This window comes from Ranitomeya variabilis, chromosome 5, assembly GCF_051348905.1.
Source record: "Ranitomeya variabilis isolate aRanVar5 chromosome 5, aRanVar5.hap1, whole genome shotgun sequence".
In the NCBI taxonomy this organism is placed as follows: Eukaryota; Metazoa; Chordata; class Amphibia; order Anura; family Dendrobatidae; genus Ranitomeya; species Ranitomeya variabilis.
Window position 1 is genome coordinate 458,669,327 of NC_135236.1, and position 22,798 is coordinate 458,692,124.

Consider the following 22,798-nt stretch of genomic DNA (forward strand, 5'->3'; position numbering starts at 1 on the left):
CTGACTCCTCCGGGCACACACCCGCGCACTCTGCCCGGCACCGGCCTGACTCCTCCGGGCACACACAGCCGCGCACTCTGCCCGGCGCCGTCCTGACTCCTCCGGGCACACACACCCGCGCACTCTGCCCGGCGCCGTCCTGACTCCTCCGGGCACACACAGCCGCGCACTCTGCCCAGCACCGTCCTGACTCCTCCGGGCACACACCCGCGCACTCTGCCCAGCACCGTCCTGACTCCTCCGGGCACACACAGCCGCGCACTCTGCCCAGCACCGTCCTGACTCCTCCGGGCACACACAGCCGCCAGCTCCCTGCACTCTGCACTCTGCTAGGTTCACACAGACGCCCAACCTACAGATCGACGTCATGGAAAGAACTACGTCACGACCAATTAGCCAACGGGACCGGGCCGGGTGGGCGTGTCTACGAGTGGGAGCGCGGGAGGCGCGCACTCTGCTGGTGCTTGCTCCGGGGCGCGGACCAATGTCCGAGCGGAGTCGCTGAGGACGAGACGTCACAGGCCGGTGAGCGAGGAGCACGTGCCGGCCGGGGCACTGCGCCTCCCTGTACGGCGGCTTCTTACCGCGCTCCTCCCAACGTGCAATTAAAAAATAGCGAGCGCCCGGTGTGACGGCTGCAGGGCGAGCGGCAGCGCTGTGAGGGGAGCCGGCGCCGTGTTTGTCATTTCAGTCAGGTCTGTGCCGGTCCTCCCCCTGCTCACCACTCCTCCTCCTCCTCCTCCCCCATCACTTCTCCAGCTCCTGCCGCCTTCAGTCTGCGTGTGAGGGAGAGAGCGGCCGGCGGGGGAGCCGGGGGACACCATGCTGTGATCAGGCGCCTCCTCTCTCCCCCACAGCCAGACTCCCGGGACCGGGCTCCACCCGCACCTCCTCGCCAGGTAAGCGGCCGCATAGCGGACCGGCATCCTCAGCCATGTTGCCCGTGTCATTGACAGGTGCGGGCTGTGCCCTTTGTGCCGCGGTGCCCGCCGCCTCATCCATCCACGTCCTCACACCGCCTCCCCGCATTGTTTGCCGGCCAGATGCCTTCAGTGGAGCAGGCCAGTGCGCAGCTGATGCCGCCAGCACGGGGGGGGGAGGAGGCGGCTGGTGCGGGATTAGATGGCTGTGGGGCACCTGAGTACACCGGGGCACACCAGCTGATCGGGTGACAGTCCTCACTGGCTGATCTGTGCCTGCTTTGACCTTGAGTGAGGCTCTGGACCCTGTATCTCTGCTGGGTAACCTTGCCCTGGTGTGGGGTGGCAGGGGCTGTGCTCTGCTGGCTTTGCCCCTCACTCCTGGGCAGATCCAGCTGCGGATGACTGGTGTGTGCCCATCCTGATGGCACTGTCAGCGGCTGCCCCATGAATTGTGCTTGTGACCGTTGTTTCTGCGTGTGCTTGCTGGGATTAAGTCGCTGGGATTAGTCTCCCGGCCGCTTACTATTTCAGCTGGTGCTGGGGACACTGCCATAATCTGCCACCTACCACCGCTTCCCCTGTCCTGTGGAAATATGTGAAGGCCACAGATCTGTTATGGCTAGCTGTCTCATGCGTTGATACATTGTTGCCTTTTTCTTCATCCATGTTTGTACCTCCTGTTTAAGTGGGATTCCTGCCTTGTGTGTTGTAAAATGTCATCCTATAGAAGAAAGGGATGGCAAACGATGCAGGTTGCATTTGTTGATGACCGGGACGTCAATTCCGCCTCGTCGTGTGTGCTAGGTTTTTTGTCATTGTCATCGGAGGTTATGAATGTGATGGAGTAGAGGAAGACCCCAGGGCTACTTTCCTGCTCATATTTCAGCACTGTGACCTGACAAGTGACCTGGAGGGTTCATGAATAAAGCTCCTGTTTCTGCCTATTCCTGATGGTCAAGGTAGTGACTTCTCAGGTGAGCAGTAGTTGTGCTGAGCTTTGATCTCTAAGCTTTGATCTTCACTCCTCACAGTCCTTGACTATGTGATTTAGATTAGCAGTCCTAAGGTTGAGCGTTTGCAGTCAGGTTACCATTATGGAGGTTCCCTTTTTACCTACTGCATCTTTTGGGTACTGTAATGCAGATAATATGGCAGAGTAAATTCCCTTTTAAGTTCTAAATCCTGTCACCTGTTAACGAAGGCGCCTTATCTATATTGGCTCAAAGACACCTGGTCTTGGGGCTACTGTCATGTTTTAGGGTACTGTTTTCTCCCCGTTTAGTCTCTGTTAAGCTTTTGTAGAAGCGATTAAAAAGAATGGAAGTGTTCACCTGAAACAACTTGTCTAGTTACATTGATGCAATCCTCACTTGGTGATCTCATGTGTTGGGTCCAGAGCTTTCTGGTCACCTTGTTGGAAAATAATTTTTTTTTTCTGGCTTCTGTGACAGCAGGTGTCCGCCTCTCATCATATATGCATGATGGCTAATGTGCCAGGTGACGGATTCTATATCGTCACTATTCATTGTATATAGGATTGTGCAGCAGTAGGATCCATTGTCCTAAGCAGCCTTCTCAGAATGTGTGCAGGCTCAGGGACTTGCCATCAAGAGTTAAACTGCACATATGAATCTGACAGATGCCTGCACACTGATAGAAGTGAGAACTTTCCCCCGATTAGACTGCAGATCATTAACAACTGTATCATTTAGATGTATAATGCAGGTTTTGCACAATGCCATGTTATGATTTGTATCAGTCTCATTCCATGGAATGTCTTTCCTGTGTCACATAATTGCTGCACACTTGTCTCACTGGGCACATTGGTTAACCGGACATTAAAGTGCTAGCCGTAGAGGTCAGATCATTCTGTCACGGTGCTCGAACACCTTAACTCATTGATACAAGACCATTTTTTTGTGCATTTTTGCCAGTGCACAATCGATTAAAGAGGTTGTCCACTTTTTGTGCACGCTTTTTTTTTCCTCTTAAATTCATGCATTTACAGCATTATGATTGTATTAAAAAAAAATGCATAGTTTCTGTTATAGCTTCTTTATTGCAATCTGTTGCTGGCAGCAGAATGAGTTAACTGAGAATCTATCAGTGAGCTTGCTATGACGGTGAGACGGCGAGTTTATCGCCTCTATCGTTTTCTGAGGTCCTTTCAGCTGCTTTGACCACATCAATGTTGAATGTGCAGGAAAACAACCTGTAAAAGCCAAATGGTGCAAATTTTTAATGGGGAAAAAAGTCTCCCAAAGGTGGACAACCCTATTTGAGATAATTGATAAAGTAGTCCGGTGTTTTTATTTTTTGTATTTATTTTTTTTATAATTTCCCTTTTTATTTTGTGCGCAGTAGTAATAACTCAGTGAGCAGATGAATCCATTGAAGAGTCTTCCTGCAGGTTTATGAATATGTAATGGGACTTAGCATAGGCTGTATGTACAAATATGTACATGTATAATATATGCCTTTTATTGGCACAGTATTAGACTTGATAAAGTGAACACTCTTTGAAAAGACGATTCCTCTAGAAGAGCGATTTTTCAAAGAATTTTGGGTTGTCAACTCTTTCAGCGTGGGTTGGTTTATTTTAGTCCATCTGTGACCAAGCTGATGTATAGGTGTTGTTCTACGGGTATTGAGTCTGTTGTGCGTTTTCTAACCTGGGTAGCCTGGCTCTTTATACGTTTCCATTCGTGTGTTGGTAATGACTAGCAGTGCAGCTCCCTGACTTGTGCCCTGCCACTCATGACTTGATATTGTTAGCCTGTATGGAAAGTGCCGCTGTCTGGTTAATTGCTCTCACAAGTGCTTTGGCACTGCCCTCCTCACTTTCCTGTGCATTATTACTACTTTTGTCAGAGCATCCTTTGTTGCAGTACGTCAAGTTGCGCATTAGGAGCTCGTGACATGGACTACATGTGCCAGAAATAGAGCTGAGGTTTGCAGAAAGGCTATCTATCTATATATGTCTCCAGCTTTTATCGTTCAAATGACTTGCATCTCAAGACGTCAATTATTCAGAATTTACGTTTTCCAATCGATCAGGCTCTTGTAATTTGCACAGTGGACTGAATTAAGTGTTACATAACCAGTATTTCTTCGTGTCGGAATTTTTTTTTTTTTTTCCTTTCAAAAAATTCTGCTGATTCCTACGATCAGCAACGCCCAGTCATATGTGAAGTATATCCAGTGACTGAAGCTGCCTGCAAAATGAATTTAACCAATGGGAAATAAAACTTAAAGGGGTTGTCCAGGCTAAAAGAGGTTTTGAGCTGTAATAAATAGTCAATACTCGCCTTTCTTCCAGCACCCACCTGTATTCACCGGAGGCCGCTGTGTATTCTACACTGGTAAAGGAAGAGGAAACTGCACCATTCCAACCACCTAGCAGCCTTCTCTGGACTCAGGTGGGTGCTGGTAGGCAAATGTCACTTAAGGTACCGTCACATTAAGCGACGCTGCAGCGATAGCGACAACGATGCCGATCGCTGCAGCGTCGCTGTTTGATCGCTGGAGAGCTGTCACACAGACCGCTCTCCAGCGACCAACGATGCCGAGGTCCCCGGGTAACCAGGGTAAACATCGGGTTGCTAAGCGCAGGGCCGCGCTTAGTAACCCGATGTTTACCCTGGTTACCAGCGTAAAAGTAAAAAAAAACAAACAGTACATGCTCACCTGCGCGTCCCCCAGCGTCTGCTTCCTGACACTGACTGAGCTCCGGCCCTACAGCAGAGCGGTGACGTCACCGCTGTGCTTTCACTTTCACTTTAGGGCCGGGCTCAGTCAGAGCAGGAAGCAGACGCGCAGGTGAGTATGTACTGTTTGTTTTTTTTACTTTTACGCTGGTAACCAGGGTAAACATCGGGTTACTAAGCGCGGCCCTGCGCTTAGTAACCCGATGTTTACCCTGGTTACCAGTGTAAAACATCGCTGGTATCGTTGCTTTTGGTGTCAAACACAACGATACACGGCGATCGGACGACCAAATAAAGTTCTGAACTTTATTCAGCGACCAGCGACATCACAGCAGGATCCTGATCGCTGCTGCGTGTCAAACTAAACGATATCGCTAGCGAGGACGCTGCAACGTCACGGATCGCTAGCGATATCGTTTAGTGTGACGGTACCTTTAAGGCCCCGTCTCACATAGCGAGATCGCTAGCGAGATCGCTGCTGAGTCACAAGTTTTGTGACGCAACAGCGACCTCCATAGCGATCTCGCTATGTGTGACACGTACCAGCGATCAGGCCCCTGCTGCGAGATCGCTGGTCGTGTCGGAATGGCCTGGACCTTTTTTTGGTCGTTGAGGCCCCGCTGACATTGCTGAATCGGTGTGTGTGACACCGATCCAGCGATGTCTTCACTGGTAACCAGGATAAACATCGGGTTACTAAGCGCAGGGCCGCGCTTAGTAACCCGATGTTTACCCTGGTTACCAAAAAAAAACAAACAGTACATACTCGCCTTCTGATGTCCGTCAGGTCCCTTGCCGTCTGCTTCCTGCTCTGACTGCCGGCCGTACAGTGAGAAGTGAGAGCACAGCAGTGACGTCACCGCTGCGCTCTGCTCTCACTGTACGGCGGCACTCAGTCAGAGCAGGAAGCAGACGGCAGGGGACCTGGACACCGAAAGGCGAGTATGTAGTGTTTGTTTTTTTTGGTAACCAGGGTAAACATCGGGTTACTAAGCGCGGCCCTGCGCTTAGTAACCCGATGTTTACCCTGGTTACCCGAGTGCTGCAGGGGGACTTCGGCATCGTTGAAGACAGTTTCAACGATGCCGAAGTCGTTCCCCTGATCGTTGGTCGCTGGGGAGAGCTGTCTGTGTGACAGCTCCCCAGCGACCACACAACGACTTACCAACGATCACGGCCAGGTCATATCGCTGGTCGTGATCGTTGGTAAATCGCTTAGTGAGACGGGGCCTTTAGTTGTAGGGGCTTTGTTATTGTTATCTACAGCTCCAAACCTCTGGAGAACTTGCCTTTTGGCCCTGACAACCCCTTTATGTTGCACAGTCTGGTCGGCACCAGCAATTGCTGAAAGCCTAGACTGCCAGCTAGGCTAAGGTGACAAGCGTGGAATAGAATAGCTTGACATTAAGAGTGCTACATAACCAAGTGGGAACAAAATTGTGTATCTTAGGGGTTTTATTTTTTCCATTCATGAAAAATGTCATTTTGTGTAGTTCAGGCCTTTCTAACGTCACTTTTTGTTTTTATACTTGTTTTGTTTTAACGTTTCTTTTGTTGCATCAAAATGTGTGTGACCTATTTATGCTAAACTAAAGAATGTGTAACCTCTCGTACACATGGGGCCAGATACATTATTGCATTTTCACTTTGTCTAGTTCTTCATTAGTATATTATTCTTTTAATTTGCACTTTTTTTTAAGTCTATGTCATGCGTTCATCTTTTTTTCTTTTGTTTGTTTGTTCACCATTGTATATGGAGTTTTGGGGATTTTGGCTGATTAAGCAATTGTGATAGTTTAAAGTCGCTAAATTATTGCTCAAACGCACTTCAGTACTCCTGAAGTGATTTTATGTAAGTCTTAAATCTTTGCACAATTTTATTTTGCAGAATTTTAGAACACATGACTTTTTGTGCAAAGAAATGAATCAAAAGTTAAGGACAAAGAGCATTTTTTATTATGAGCCAAATTTATTTGGAGAATTTTGACAAAAAAGACAAAAAAAAAAAAAAAGTGACTTAAAGGGTTATTCCCATCTCAAAGATCCTATTCCAAAATGTAGTAGTTTTAATGTTAGCAAATGCCTCAAGTTAGGCTACTTTCATACTTGTGTCGGTATGGGGCCGTCGCAATGCGTCGGCCCGACGTACCGACGCACGTTGTGAAAGAAATGAACAACGGGGGCAGCGGATGCAGTTTTTCAACGCATCCGCTGCCCCATTGTAATGTCCGGGGAGGAGGGGGCGGAGTTTCGTCCGCGCATGCGTGGTCGGAAATGGCGGACACGACGCACAAAAAAAAGTTACATGGAATGTTTTTTTTGTGCCGACGGTCCGCCAAAACACGAGGCATCTGTTGCACGACGGATGCGACGTGTAGCCATACGTCGCTAATGCAAGTGTATGGAGAAAAAACGCATCCTGCGGGCTACTTTGCAGGATGCGTTTTCTCTACAAAATGACACATTGCGACGTACGTCGCACAATGCAAGTGTGAAAGTAGCCTTAGAAGTGTAGTATAGTTTTTCTGGTTCGCTATGTCTTACCTCATGTGCAGGCATTACAAGACCTTATGTATCCATGGTTACGACCACTAACAACAAACGCTCACTATTTCAGTGGTTGTAACCATAGAACCTAAGGGCCTGCACATTAGAAAAGAGACATAAGAAAAACTATACTACATGTCTTAATTGTGGGTATTGGCTAATATTATTATTTCACCTACTACATATGGGGATATGATCTTGGAGATGGGCATAACCCTCTAAACCCCACAAGTGATGAATCAGGCCCATAGTTTCATTAGTGTTTTGGCGAGCTGACGCTTTTTCTGTCTACAAACCGGTTTAATTTTTGTTTGTTAGTGGCAGGCAGAGGTTGATGGAATGACTGAACAGGACGTTTTGTGTGCATTGTGGTACTGATGCCTGTAGTTTCCAGGCACTAAAGCAATGTGACATATGAGCAGTGTGGCGGAATCTTTAATGCCAATCACTTTGGTAATACATTTTTTGTACTATTTGCCCTCTCCTAGGTTTTCAGTGCCTGCGCCTTCCTCATTTGCTTCTGGCCAGCACTCTGAGCCAATGCACAAGTCTTTCAGACAAAGTATTTCTCCTGAGGCATGTATGTACTGTATTGGAATTTTCAGGTCATGCAAGGTCACTGTGCCTAAAATAGAAGTCTGTTACCTGTTGCTGGCAGTTATGTGCATCATATAGAATTACAGGCTCTAATGCAAATTGTTCGTAGGATTAAATAGTTGTACGTTTTCGGTAAAAAGTTTCCCTCGTACAAAAGATTACCAGAACGTGGCTACAGAGTATTATTGGCCATATTGAAGGTAATACATTTACTGGTTAGGTTTTCCTCCTGGCCCACGCCTCCCCATTCTGCCTCTATATTTATTACAGTCGCAAATGTCATTTTCACTAGGAAGCCTCATTGTAGCAGTGTTTGCCACCTGTCTATTGTTACACACATTGAATGGGATCAAGTATCTGAAAACATAGCAGCTAGGTTTGCGCTGTGTACAATGTATGGTGCATATGCATTACCATGACAACAAAAAAACAGAGTGTTGTACTCCAGAATAAATAATTAAGTTCTATAGATGTTATATTATTCATAGATCTAAAATTACAGACACAGGATCATTGGATTCTACCTTACCTGTCACAATGGTTATAATTCTGGCATCTGACCAGAACTGCTTTCTGTTGGCTAATTCACGTTTGCGTTTTGAGGTCCGCACTTGGACCTCGATTCACTGACTGGCTGCAAGTCAGAACTGGTCAGCCCCATAGGCATATATGCTGTCAGGAGACGTGGCTGGTCTGAGAATCTGGCTCTAAGTATGGACCACAAAACGCATATGTATTAATCAGGCCTAAGGCTTTGAGTGGGGCTAATTTCAGACGTGGATTCTGTGCCTAAATTCTTAACAGAATCTATCAAAATTTAGCAGCTAATGTGATTTGGGTATTTTTTTTTCTGCCATCCACTTGGAATGAAAAAAAGATTGTATCCAATTTTAAAATCTGTAGTGTATTTATTTGTTGAGGATTCTGTATGAAAAAGCCATTAATTGGTCTAATTGAATAATGACAGGGCTAAACTATGTGTGGATCCTTTGGCACTTCTTTGACACAAATCAGAGTTTAACCTCAGGATTTTTTTTACATGGATTCTTTGAAAAATTCTTGCTATTGGGAAATCCAAAATGTGTCAACTTATCAGGATGTTTGATGTGAACAAAGTTGCTTTTGTCGTTCATCAAGAGTATATGTGATGGATTGCTGGTAATAACATGGTGGAAACAATGTAATGACAGGTTCCTTTCAAGAATGCCTGTCTTTAATTGCCACTTTGCATAATTAAACATTCCATTTTTTTTCTGCAGTAAAGGGCTGTGCTGTGCCTAATTTTTTTTTTTTTTTTTAAAACTAGTGGCCCAGATTTAGTTAAAAGAAGCAAGACAGATCTCTCCAATCCTCCATTGCTCCTGTTCAGCTGCTTAGTAAGGTGACTTTTGGCTTTTGTTTTCAACCTCAGCCAATGGTACATTTTTACCCACTGAATAACACTTTAATTTATGAATGAGATATATTATAGGTATATTTTCCAATTACTGGAATTTTTTAATGTATGTGATCAATTAGACTGAAGGAGAACATAAACTGCCTTCGGTGATCTGTTCAGTCTATATTGATGTGTGTTGGATGTCAGTGAATTGAGACTTAAGGGGGCATAACAAAAGTGTTGGCACAGTAACTGCATAGGGTTAGTGAAGTGAGTACACTGCTTTTATTTTACATAGTGATCCACACTTGTGCATTTAGCAGTCTGTATCCATTAAAATTATTTCAGATTTTTTCTTTTCTCAGTCGATGGGGAAAGTGCGCAACTCCTTTGCAACCTATATGCCACAAATTTCTACAGTATGTGAAGGAGATCTGTAAAATTAAAATCTCGCTTGTCTGCTCCCCTCGCGCTCGAGTGCTTTTGTTTTTTTTCCACGTTTGTCTTCATTGTTGGCCTTTCAAGGGTAGAGTATTTGGTACGTTGGTGGTAATATGAGGTTCTGCTGGTCTCTGCTCCATACTATAGTCACTAATCCTCTTGTATATCTGTGAGTGTATTTTGCAGCATTAACAGTTTAGAGGGAAAATCTTTCCAATTGTTAGATTATTGCTGTGGCTCATAAGTTCTGTTATCACTGCACACCATGCACTTTGTACTGTTGCATTTTTGTCATTTGCTTGCATGTTTTTTGTTCCTGTTCAGAATATTTGCATTTTTACATTTAGTAACGTGATATGTTTTTTCCATAAATTCAGGTCTAGAATGATCTAGAACCGTTATATTTATGGCCTTTTGCCCTCACCATTACCATGTGTGAATGTAACAGAAAATGCTTTTTCTGTTTTGTGTAAATAGAGCTTCATTGCATATTGAAACATTGGGCTGGTTTCACATATAACGTAAATATCACCACATACTTTGGCATGAATTCCTAGACTTGTCCAGCAGCAAAGGAGTTGTCATGTGTTGTATAAGGCTATGTGCACACGTTGCGGATTAGGAATTTCTGGTGCGGATTCTGCATCTCTTGGCAGAAATCGTAGGTGCGGATTTTGGGCGTTTTTGGAGCCTATTTCTTGCGTTTTTTTTACCCCTTCGGATTTCTATAATGGAATGGGTACAAAAACGCTGCAGATCCGCAAAAAAGTGACATGCTCCTTCTTTTAATCCGCAGCGTTTCCGCATGGAATTTTCCGCACCATTAGCACAGCGGTTTTTTTTTTTTTTTTTCACATTGTACTGTAAATTACTTGTGGATCTGCAGCTTTTCTGCACCGCAAAAAACGCTGCAGATCCGCAGGAAATCCGCAACGTGTGCACATACCCTTAAGGTTTGGGTGTCAATTTAATTCTACGTTTCATACTTGGGTGCACTGAAGGTGTGTTTTTTTTTTTTTTCTGCTGATAGTTAATTTTGTTTAATACTTCGTTGTACTTTGTTGCAGAATTTATTGCTAATTCTTGCAGCTGAAATTAAACTATAAATATGCCCTGTGTGAACAAGACTTTATTCCTGTAACTCCCAAGCGACCTTTAATTTTTAGCACTTTTGTTGTTTTTTCCTCTGAGATGCAAGTTTTCTATTTCTGTCGACATAGCCAAATAGAGCTTCTTTTCTTTTTGCAGGACTATTTGTAGTTATGAATGACACCATTCACTTTACTAAATAATGTATAGAAAAATGGGAATACAATTGGAAGTGGGATGAAATAGAGAATTGTTTGAGGCTTCTGAGACCTGTCAGTTTCTCTTAAAATCTTGATCATAGGCTATGTTAAGGGTATTTGGATGTCAGATGTTTGGTTGTTCTAAAAGTGCTTCTGTTTTAGTTCCTGTTCACATTGCATTTCAGCATTATGTCCCCAGTCACCTATGTTTTTTTGCCTGTCTGGAAAGATGGCCATTTTCAGGAAGAAGAAAAATCACAAACCGAGTTCATTTGACCACTGTTCCTGTCATTAGTCTATGGTTCCATCTGGTCTTCTGTCTCAATCTGTTTCTTGGGGATTCTGATGGAACTTCCAGGCATAATGCAAAAAGCCAATATGAACAGGGCATTGGACTGTAATCGTGTGCATTTTGAAGCTAATCCAAAAGTGGCTTTAGCAAGATGTCCTTTTATATTTCCACCTCATTTTGCATCCACTCCTGATGACCCAGAAAACTGCATCAAAACCCGTAAAGATAATTCCAGATTGTCTGATTTTTATATAGAAATCACCCATTCGAATCAATGGGTCTGTGAAAAAAAAAAATTCTCAAAAGTGAAATTGCAACACCTAGAAGTCATGAACCTTAAACTATCACAAGATCAAGAAACGTATTAATGATTTGGAAATCCTGAAAAATTGAAACTAAACTTTATAACATCTCAATTTATTCAGTATAGAGTACCTGTGCCATATGGATAAGTACACGTACTTGCACATCTTGGCACACTATCAATGGGATAATTAATGGTTTTCAGGAATGTGCTAAAACATTCTAAGGGGTAACGTTTCTCCTTATGGAGAGTGACATACCAGCTGGCTTGTCAATGTAAGGAGGCTTATTCGCCGTGCAATGCTCCTCTGGGAATTTAAATATGCAAATTGCCTCTGCTGAAAAAAAGAGGACTTAATTCTATAGCGCCACCTATTGGAAGTAGCGATCCTACAAGTCACAATCAACCCTTTAACGAGTCGTGCAATATGACTTAGGATAGGTGGCTCTATAGAGTTAAGTCCTCTTTTTTTCAGCAGAGGCAATTTGCATATTTAAATTCCCAGAGGAGCATTGCACGGCGAATAAGCCTCCTTACCTTGACAAGCCAGCTGGTATGTCACTCTCCATAAGGAGAAACGTTACCCCTTAGACCCCACTCCAGAGCCTCTCACCTAGCCAAATCAGTTCTCATGCTTCGCACTGACGAGGGCCAACAGAGCCCGAAACACCATGTCTGCGAATTGAGATACTGATTTGGCTTTTATCCTAAGTCATATTGCACGACTCGTTAAAGGGTTGATTGTGACTTGTAGGATCGCTACTTCCAATAGGTGGCGCTATAGAGTTAAGTCCTCTTTTTTTTCAGCAGAGGCAATTTGCTAAAACATTCTATGCACTTGAGCAGTGAATCATCAAGATCTGCTGCTGACAGCTTCTTTTGCAATTGCCAAATTGATGTTATATGTGCTTGATTGGAGACAAGTACATACATGCTGCTGGCCATGGTAGCATGTTGAGGCCATGTGAGCTGCTTACAGTAGCACAAGCAACATTTTTTTTTACCTGTTGGGGGGGGGGAAAGGCAAGGAGCCCTTTTTTTCCCCCCCAACAGGTAAAAAAAATGTTGCTTGTGCTACTGTAAGCAGCTCACATGGCCTCAACATGCTACCATGGCCAGCAGCATGTATGTACTTGTCTCCAATCAAGCACATATAGTAGTAGTTTACAAAATGAACGTTAATTTGACCAAGGAGGTCAAATTAACGTTCATTTTGTAAACTACTATTCATGGCGTTGCCCAAGTGGTTTTCAGATCAATGGATATAATTGCATTAAAAGACAAAAGCGGGTCTCATCGCTAAAGAGGATATACCTCCATTGCTGTCTTGCTCTGCAACATGATAGCCTTTTGAGAGAAGTGGCATGAGGTCAGTTGAACTCCCGTAGCTGGATGTCTGGATTGTAGCACAATGTCATGCAATTACACAGTTTGTATAGACACCTGTATGACTCCTTAGGCTTCACATATCCCGTCTAATTTCATTTTCAGTACAGAGTAGGTCACTATGCACCATTCTTCATATCTGACCACGTAGAGCAAACCATTCCTATTACCTGGTTTATGGTGATGAGTGGCATAATGTGGCAGCTGAACACCAAGTACCCTAACTGCTCGGCATTACAGTAATATGATTGAAGAAATGACCATACCACTGGTTTCATAAAGTGTCCCAGGAGCAACTTTTCAACATGGCAATGCCATGCCGCATGTTGTTCGTGCTACTCTGGGCAGCTTGCATGGCCTAAAAGTGCTAGCATAGCCTGCAATGTCTCTGGACTATTCTCCCATTGAGCACTTCTGGGACGTAATTGGTCGGCAATTGGAAAGGAAGCTGCCGGCAGTGGATCTCGATGATTTGTCCTAGTTCATTTAGCGTGGCTGATTATTCCTTAGACAGCCGTTAATCCACTCCTTGACATGCTATCAATAAGGTTGTGTGTGTATTCATTTGCATGGCACTCATGCATGATACAGAATAACTCGAGATGTTTTTAACATTTGTCCACTTAAGTTATTAATGATATGCTAATTATCTATCAAGCCTGTGATTTCAATAATTTCATAATGTTTTCTTGTTGTAATTTTTAGCGTATATTTCACATTGATGGAATTTGTATCTCCTGAGTTTTTTTCTTCTACTGTTTTAATACATGCGAGAGAACCAGATTCCCCACTGATGGGAAGTCCTTACACACGGGTCAGAAATGCATGAACATTGGACCCAGCACTCTGATTAAAAAAAAAAAAAAAAAAAATTTCTGCGAAACAAAAGAATGAATGGCACCTTGGGTGACTTCCAGCAGAGGGAGGGCCCATTATACGACTGCCAATCGGCTACATGGAAACTCAATGGTGGTTTTTTAGTGGCCTTTTTTTCCTTTGTGTGCTTTTTGAAAGATGACAAAATGGAGGAAAAATAAAAAGGAAGAGCGGTTCCATCTCTGGCAAGTTGAACAGAATAGTGTCCCAGTAATTGGCACTATTGCTTAGCAGGTCTGGGTTCAAGTGCCATCAAGTACTAATTATAGGTGGGTATGTTCTTTCTGTGTTTGTGTGGATTTCCTCGATGTACTCCTGTTTCTCCAACACTCCAAATACATACGGAAAGGGAATTTAGATTGTGGACAGTAGTGATGTCTAAAGTTCTGTGTGATTAATGGTGTTATATAAGCGAGAAAATAAATCACTCTCTGCAAGAAAGAGGACAAAGCTGTGAGGTCCCATGTAAGCAATATAATTGTGATAACTATATATTAGTGATGAGCGAATATGCTCGGACTTCGGCATGCTCGAATAATATGTTCAAGACCCCACGCCTGCATGTGTCACAGGGATTGCCTAACAAACAGACAATCCCTGTATGTGTCGCGGCTGTCGAACTTGGATAGCAGCACATGAGCATGCTTAGATAACGTTATCCGAGCATGTTCGCTCATCACTAGTATAGGTGCTTCTCACAAAATTAGAATGTCATCAAAAAGTTAATTTATTTCAGTTCTTCAATACAAAAAGTGACTTGTATATTATATAGTCATTACAAACAGTGGTCTATTTCAAGTGTTTATTTGTTAATGTTGATTATGGCTTACAGCCAATGAAAACCCAAAAGTCATTATCTCAGTAAATTAGAATAATTAACAAAAAACACCTGCAAAGGCTTCCTAAGCTTTTAAAAAGTTCCCTTAATCTGTTTCAGTATGCTCCACAATCATGGGGAAGACTGCTGACATGACAAATGTCCAGAAGGCTATCATTGTCACCTTCCACAAGGAGGGTAAGCTGCAAAGGTCATTGCTAAAGCAGCTGGCTGTTCAGAGTGCTGAGTGGAAGGAAAAAGTGTGGTAGAAAAAGGTGCACAAGCAACGAGATAACCACAGCCTTGAAAGGATTAAGAAAAGGCCATTCAAAAATGTGTGGGAGATTCACAAGGAGTGGACTGCTGCTGGAGTCATTGCTTCAAGAGCCATCACACACAGACGTATCCAGGACATAGGACGTATCCAGGACATGTGTTGCATTCCTTGTGTCAAGCCACTCATAACCAATAGACAACGCCAGAAGCGTCTTATCTGGGCCAAGGCGAAAAATAACTAGACTGTTGCTCAGTGGTCCATAGTGTTGTTTTCAGATTAAAAATGTTGCATTTCTTTTGGAAATCAAGGTCCCAGAATCTGGAGGAAGACTGGAGAGACACACAATCCAAGCTGCTTGAGGTCTAGTGTGAAGTTTACACAATCAGTGATGGTTTGAGGAGCCTTCTCATCTGCTGGTGTAGGTCCGCTGTGTTTTACCAAGACCAATGTGTGCGCAGCCATCTACCAGGAATCTTTAAAGCACTTTATGCTTCCCTCTGCCAGCAAGCTTTTTGGAGATGGAGATTTAATTCTCCAGCAAGACTTGGCACCTGTCCACACTGCCAAAAGTACCAATACCTGGTTTAAAAACAACAGGATCACTGTGCTTGATTGGCCAGAAAACTCACATGACCTTAACCCCATAGAGAATCTGAGAATCTATGGAGTATTGTTAAGAGGAAGATGAGACACCAGACCCAACAATGTAGACTAGCTGAAGGCTGCTATCAAAGCAACCTGAGCTTCCATAACGCCTCAGTAGTGCCACAGGCTGATCGCCTCCATGCCACACTGCATTGATGCAGTAATTGATGCAAAAGGAGCCCCAACTAAGTATTGAGTGCATTTAATGAACATACATTTCAGTATGCCGCCCCCTTCGCGCTGTTTCTTCTTAAATCCGGCGCCTGCGCTGTGCGTGCCTGCCTGGGACAGGCGCAGTCTTCATTGTCCGTCATAGGTCAGATGCAGGGTGCCTGACTGCGCCTGTGCGGGCTGTGCGGCCACCCTGTTGCTGAATCCCCGCCCCGCACTGTTATTCATTATGCACAGTGCGGGGCTGGGGTTCCTGGGCATGCGCACTGCGCTATTCAGACGCTCCCCCGGTCCCCCGCCTTCCAGCGTTGCCGTAATATACAGGTTTCCTTGCCAGCGTTTGGAATGAAGCAGCCGCAAATACCAACGCTGGAAGGCGGGGGAGCGTCTGAGCTGGGGGAGCGTCTGAACAGCGCAGAGCGCATGCCCAGGAACCCCAGCCCCGCACTGTGCATAATGAATTTCATGACTAAGAAAATTGTACGTTCACACTGACTGCATCAAAACTATGAATTAACACATGTGGAATTATATACTTAACAAAAAAGTGTGAAACAACTGAAATTATGTCTTAAATTCTAGGTTCTTCAAAGTAGCCACCTTTTGCTTTGTTGACTGCTTTGCACACTCTTGGCATTCTCTTGATGAGCTTAAAGAGGTAGTCACCAGGAATGGTTTTCACTTCACAGGTGTGCCCTGTCAGGTTTAATAAGTGATATTTCTTGCCTTATAAATGGGGTTGGGACCATCAGTTGTGTTGTGCAGAAGTCTGGTGGATACACAGCTGATAGTCCTACTGAATAGACTGTAAGCTGCTTTTTTTTTGCCATAATACAAATTCTAAGTAAAGAAAAACTAGTGGCCATCATTACTTTAAGAAATGAAGGTCAGTCAGTCCGAAAAAATGGGAAAACTTTGAAAGTATCCCCAAGTGCAGTGGCAAAAACCATTAAGCGCTACAAAGAAACTGGCTCACATGAGGACCGCCCCAGGAAAGGAAGACCAAGAGTCACCTCTGCTTCTGAGGATAAGTTAATCCGAGTCACCAGCCTCAGAAATCGCAGGTTAACAGCAGCTCAGATTAGAGACCAGGTCAATGTCACACAGAGTTGTAGCAGCAGACACATCTCTACAACAACTGTTAACAGGAGACTGTGCAGCAGGCCTTCATGGTAAAATAGCTGCTAGGAAACCACTGCTAAGGACAGGCAACAAGCAGAAGAGACTTGTTTGGGCTAAAGAACATAAGGAATGGACATTAGACCAGTGGAAATCTGTGCTTTAGTCTGATGAGTCCAAATTTGAGATCTTTGGTTCCAACCACCGTGTCTTTGTGTGACGCAGAAAAGGTGAATGGATGGACTCTATTTATTTATATATTTTGTCTTAATTTATTTCTTTCTTTTACATGCTGAAAGGGGCTCAGTCAAACTCTTATAAATATATATTTTTTTCTAGTATTGTTAAAGTTTTTTTTTTTTTTTTTTTGACCCCCCCCCCCCCCCATTTGTTGCACTGCATTCTTTTTTTTTTTTTTGGTTTCTATACGGGACTGTGACTTAATTTCTTGCATTGTATAATGCAATATTTATTGAACATCCTGGTCTCCTATATAGCCCAGCCTTTGACATAGGAGTACCAAAATGTCTTCAACAGGGGCCATGAACAAACCACTGACTGCCATGCAATGCCTCTGCTCCCCATGATTACACAGCAGTTAAGGTACCTTCACACGAAACGACTTTGTAACGATATCGCTAGCGATCCGTGACGTTGCAGCGTCCTCGCTAGCGATATCGTTTAGTTTGACACGCAGCAGCGATCAGGATCCTGCTGTGATGTCGCTGGTCGCTGAATAAAGTCCAGAACTTTATTTGGTCGTCCGATCGCCGTGTATCGTTGTGTTTGAAAGCAAAAGCAACGATACCAGCGATGTTTTCCTATCGCCACGACAGCACCCCTACGAGAGAGGGGATCCGCCCACCTTCCGGACAGGAACCTACAGGATTTAAAGGGGCGGTCCCCCTCACCACTCCAGTTTGGGTTCCTGTCCGGACGGCGGGAGCCTGCAGAAATAAATCCTACCCGGGTCCGCCATGCCTCTGTGCGGTGTCTGTAGCGAACGACAGAATCGGGGGCCCGGAAGCAGCGTCGGGGGTGTCCTGCTTGCAGACCCCCCCCCCTCGTCTGACCACACGGAGCACGTTCCAGGGGTCGGGCAGTGCCGTCCTGGTCCACAATGCAGGCGCAATGTTCAGCGCTCACACCGGCGCAGGTGAACCCGGAAGTAGTTCTCACACTTCGGGGTAAGCTGGAGGAGGAGCGCTGCAGCGTTTCAAAAGAGCGGCGGCTGTACAGGAAAGCGTGCAGCAATGTCTTCAGTAGGAGACACCGAGCACCCTCAAGGAGAGGGACCGGAGCAGCGCAGCAAGAGCGGTAGCCGTTCTAGAAGCAGCAGCAGCGTGGTACGGGGGCAGCAGCGTTTGAGCGCCCCAGCGTCACAAGTGGATCGTTCTCCTCCAAAACCGGTATTCACAGATTCAGCCTCATGGTGAGTGTTATCAATGCTCCTGGTGCTGATATGGTCTGTTATTTTGTGCTTTGTTTTAGGGGAAAAAATCATCTAAATCTAAGCACAAGCAATGTGCGTTATGCATGACCCCAATGCCTGACAGTTATACTAAAAGGCTTTGTCAGGTGTGCATCTGTCAGACCTTAGAAGAGGAGGCTCCCCTTCGTTCGTCAGACCTTAGAGAGGTCATCAGGGAAGAAATAAACTATTCCCTTAGAACCAGCCGCCATGGGAGGTTAAGCAGGGACATATCTCCAGGATCTAGTCCGTCCCTGCAAGAAGGTGAATGTTCCCGCTCCTTGTCACCATCCTCCTCAGAGGAAGAAGGAAGGCCATGTTTTTCGGTTGATAACATGGATATATTGGTTAGAGGAGTCCGAGCAACCATGGGGGTTACTGACAGCAGGGAACCGAAATCTGCACAAGACTTAATGTTTGCGGGTTTGTGCCAGAGGAGTCGTAAGTCATTCCCGGTCGTGGATACAGTGAAGACTCTTATAAAACGGGAATGGGATAAACAAGATAAAGGTTTCCTACCGTCGTCAGCAAAAAGAAGGTATCCCTTTGACGATGATGATCTGTCGGTATGGATGAAGGTCCCAAAAGTGGATGCAGCGGTGGCCTCTTCATCTAAAGCCGGAGCCTTACCTCTTGAGGATGTCGGCCTTCTGAAAGATCCGTCGGATAGGAAAGCGGACATGTTTTTGAAGAAGGTGTGGGAGTCGTCTGCTGGTGCCGGCAATCTCCAGTACTTGTACGGCTAGATCTGTCATGGTTTGGATAACCCAGCTGGAGGAACAGCTGAAATCCAAAGTGCCCAGAGACAAAATACTAAACTCCCTATCGCAAATACGGGAAAGAGTGGCGTATTTAGCGGACGCATCTGTGGATTCGCTGAAGTTAGCAGCCAGATCAGCAGGTCTTTCAAACGCCGCTCGACGAGCCCTATGGCTTAAGACCTGGAAGGGAGATGCCCAGGCGAGAGCAAAACTGTGTACGATTCCATGTAGGGGTGAGTACCTGTTTGGCCCGGTATTGGATGACATTCTAGCTAAGGCTGAAGATAGGAAAAAGGGCTTTCCTAAAGTGTTTAATCCTACCTTTAGGAATACCTTCAGGAGGCGCTTCCAAAACCGAAGACCTTATCAGAACCGAGACTGGGAATCAACAGACCCGAAGAAAAAAGGTTCGGACTCTAAAGCCCCATCATCTTCATCAAGAAGAAGAAGAAATTACCGTTAATAGTGACCTCCCAGTAGGGGGCAGGCTAAAACACTACTATGCTCAGTGGGCCAAAATATCATCGAGTAACTGGGTTTTGGGCATAATTAAATCGGGGTTAAAATTAGAGTTTCGGGAAAAACCTTCAAATTTTTATATCTTAACTACCCCTGATTCCTTAGACCAACAAAAGGCCCTTGAAAAGGAAGTTCAGATGTTAAGACAGAAGAAAGTTATACTAGAGGTTCCAAAACAACAACAGGGGAAGGGGTTCTATTCCCCTTTATTTTTTATTCCCAAACCGGATGGTTCCTTTCGAACCATCATAAATTTACGGAAATTGAACAAGCATCTACAATATCATGCTTTTAAAATGGAATCTATTAAAACAGCGACTAAACTTCTCTTTCCCAGATGTTATGACAGTCCTGGATTTAAAGGATGCGTATTATCATCTGCCCATTCATCAGGAGCATCAACAATTCCTCAGAATGGCGGTGCGTTTAAACGACCAGGTCAGACATTTTTAGTTTGCTGCAATGCCGTTTGGTCTATCTAGGGCACCGAGAGTGTTCACTAAGGTCATTTCGGAAGTAATGGCCTATGTCAGAGAACACGATACGTTAGTTGTACCCTACTTGGATGACTTCCTAGTAGTGGGGAATTCGTTTTCTCAGTGTAAGAATCGCCTAAATCATGTAATATCTTCCTTACAGGACTTAGGTTGGCTAGTCAACTTGGAAAAATCAAAGTTGGTTCCATCATCGACTCAGACTTTCCTAGGTATTCTGCTAAATTCGGAAGAGCAACTATGTTTCCTTCCGGAAGAGAAAAAGCAGAAGATTGTGCACAAAGTCAGTACTGTAACAAAAAGGCCAGATCTGACTTTGAGAGACGCTATGTCCCTCCTGGGATCATTGACATCGTGCATACCGGCCGTCCAGTGGGCTCAGTTCCACACTCGAGTGTTGCAGGCCCAGGTCTTGGTTGCAGAGAAGAGTCTTCAAGGACAATTAGGCAAAAGACTCAGGCTATCCACTGCCACTCTAGACAGTCTGAGATGGTGGCTAGACATGGAACATTTAGGGAAAGGAGTAAGCTGGAATATAATACCAGACAACACGGTCACAACCGATGCCAGCCCGATAGGATGGGGAGCTCACATAGGAGATATTTGGGCTCAGGGGCAATGGTCTCTCTTAGAGGCTCAAGAGTCCTCGAATTGGAAAGAGCTTACGGCAGTCAAAAAGGCCCTACTCAGGTTGCTACCATCTCTGCTGGATTCACATGTAAGAGTCCAGTCAGACAACACAACAGTAGTGGCGTATCTCAACCGTCAAGGGGGTACAAGATCAAAATCCCTAATGAACACCGCCTCAGACATTCTCAACAAAGCCGAAGCTCATTTTCGCTCTCTATCGGCTGTTCACATTCGGGGAGAGCTCAACACAGAAGCGGATTACCTCAGCCGTCATTCTCTAAGTCAAGGAGAATGGGTTCTAAATCGGCGGGTGTTCAAACAGATAGTAGATCTTTGGGGGTTGCCCGTCATAGACCTATTTGCAACGAGAAAGAACAGACAGACCAGGAAATTTGCTTCGCTTCAGGTGGCAGACAAACCCTGTGTGATAGACTCCCTGCAGATGCACTGGGATTTCCCTCTATGGTATGCATTTCCCCCAATGTGTCTGATCCCTGTAGTCCTCAGAAAGATCAGGGAGGAGAAGGCGAGAGTGATCTTGATTGCCCCCTTTTGGCCCAGGAGGGCATGGTTCTCGTTACTCAGAACAATGTCTGTGACCGATCCCTGGGTATTGCCAGTCACTCCGGAGCTTCTTTCTCAGGGTCCATTCCGTTACCCCAATGTGGAATCCCTGCATCTGACGGCGTGGAATTTGAGAGGGAGTTATTAAGAAGAAGAGGGTTTTCAGAGGCTCTCATTTCTACTCTGTTAAAAACAGCCGGAAAGAAGTTACTACTAAGATCTATGCTAAGACTTGGAAAAAGTTCCTTGCCTTCTACCAACAACCCTTTTCAGGCAAGGTTCCAATTCTGCCTATTCTGGAATTTTTACAGAAAGGCCGAGAATTGGGCTTGGCAGTAAATACCCTTAGAGTCCAAATTTCAGCTCTGGGGGCATTATATAGCAGTGATGTGGCAGGGAACAGATGGGTATCCAGATTTATTAAGGCCACTGAACGTTCTAATCCAGTGTATGTGCCCAGTCTGCCACCATGGGATTTAAGTTTAGTTTTGGATGCCTTAACTGAACCCCCCTTTGAGCCAATTGATTCAGTCTCCATTAAATATTTAACTTTAAAAACCGCCCTCCTAGTTGCCCTAACTTCTGCTAGGAGAGTGAGTGATTTGCAGGCTTTATCGGTAGATCCCCCTTATTTAATGGTCTTTCAGGATAGGATCGTGTTAAAACCAGATCCAGCATATCTACCAAAAGTAGCTTCCAAGTTTCATAGAGGCTAAGAGATAGTTTTACCATCATTTTGTGACAATCCAGTTTCAGCTGAAGAGCAGAAATGCCATATGCTAGACGTTAGAAGAACGCTGTTAGAATACCTCCACAAAACAGAGCCAGGGAGGCAGAGTAGGGCTCTGTTTGTTTCCTTTCAGAACCCGAGAAAGAGGGCGAGTGTAACGAAAGCGTCTATCGCCAGATGGATAAGAGATGCCATATATCTTGCTTATATTGCCAAAGGCCAAACACCACCAGATGGCATCAGAGCCCACTCTACTCGAGCCATGGCCTCATCCTGGGCGGAAAGAGCAGACGTCTCCATAGACGTAATATGTAAGGCGGCAACGTGGTCATCTCCTTCCACCTTTTATAGACATTACCGTCTTGACCTGTCAGAGGCCAATTTAACTTTTGGCCGTTCAGTACTTAGTACTGTAGTCCCTCCCAGGTGATTGATCTTTGAAAATCTCTCGTAGGGGTGCTGTCGTGGCGATAGGAAAACCGGTTTTTACGTACCGGTAATAGGATTTTACGGAGCCACGACAGCACCCGCACATTCCCCCCCGTAGTTAATCACTGGTTTCCTGCACTCTATTGGAAGGTGTGCAGTTAGTTATCACTCTTTTAGAGGTGATGGTATTTAGTAATGTTTAAGTATATGTTTATGTACTAACTCAATGGGCGGTGTCCCTTATACTCTGAAACACAAACTGGAGTGGTGAGGGGGACCGCCCCTATAAATCCTGTAGGTTCCTGTCCGGAAGGTGGGCGGATCCCCTCTCTCGTAGGGGTGCTGTCGTGGCTCCGTAAAATCCTATTACCGGTACGTAAAAACCGGTTTTACACTGGTAACCAGGGTAAACATCGGGTTACCAAGCGCAG

At 45.0% G+C, this 22,798-nt stretch overlaps 1 protein-coding gene across 8 annotated transcripts in view; it reads left to right on the top strand.

Annotated features, from left to right (window-relative positions):
• Nucleotides 1-427: 427 nt before the first annotated feature.
• Nucleotides 428-22,798, top strand: part of ATP2B1 (ATPase plasma membrane Ca2+ transporting 1) — a 177,343-nt gene continuing 154,972 nt past the window's right edge. For 3 of the 8 annotated variants that reach the window (XM_077265438.1, XM_077265431.1, XM_077265435.1), the window contains exon 1: nucleotides 477-899. The gene's annotated coding sequence lies outside the window, so the exon portion shown is untranslated. Of the gene's footprint in view, nucleotides 900-4,247; nucleotides 4,343-22,798 lie in introns of those variants that run through there. The other 5 variants (XM_077265433.1, XM_077265437.1, XM_077265432.1 and 2 more) reach the window with 4 other exon arrangements.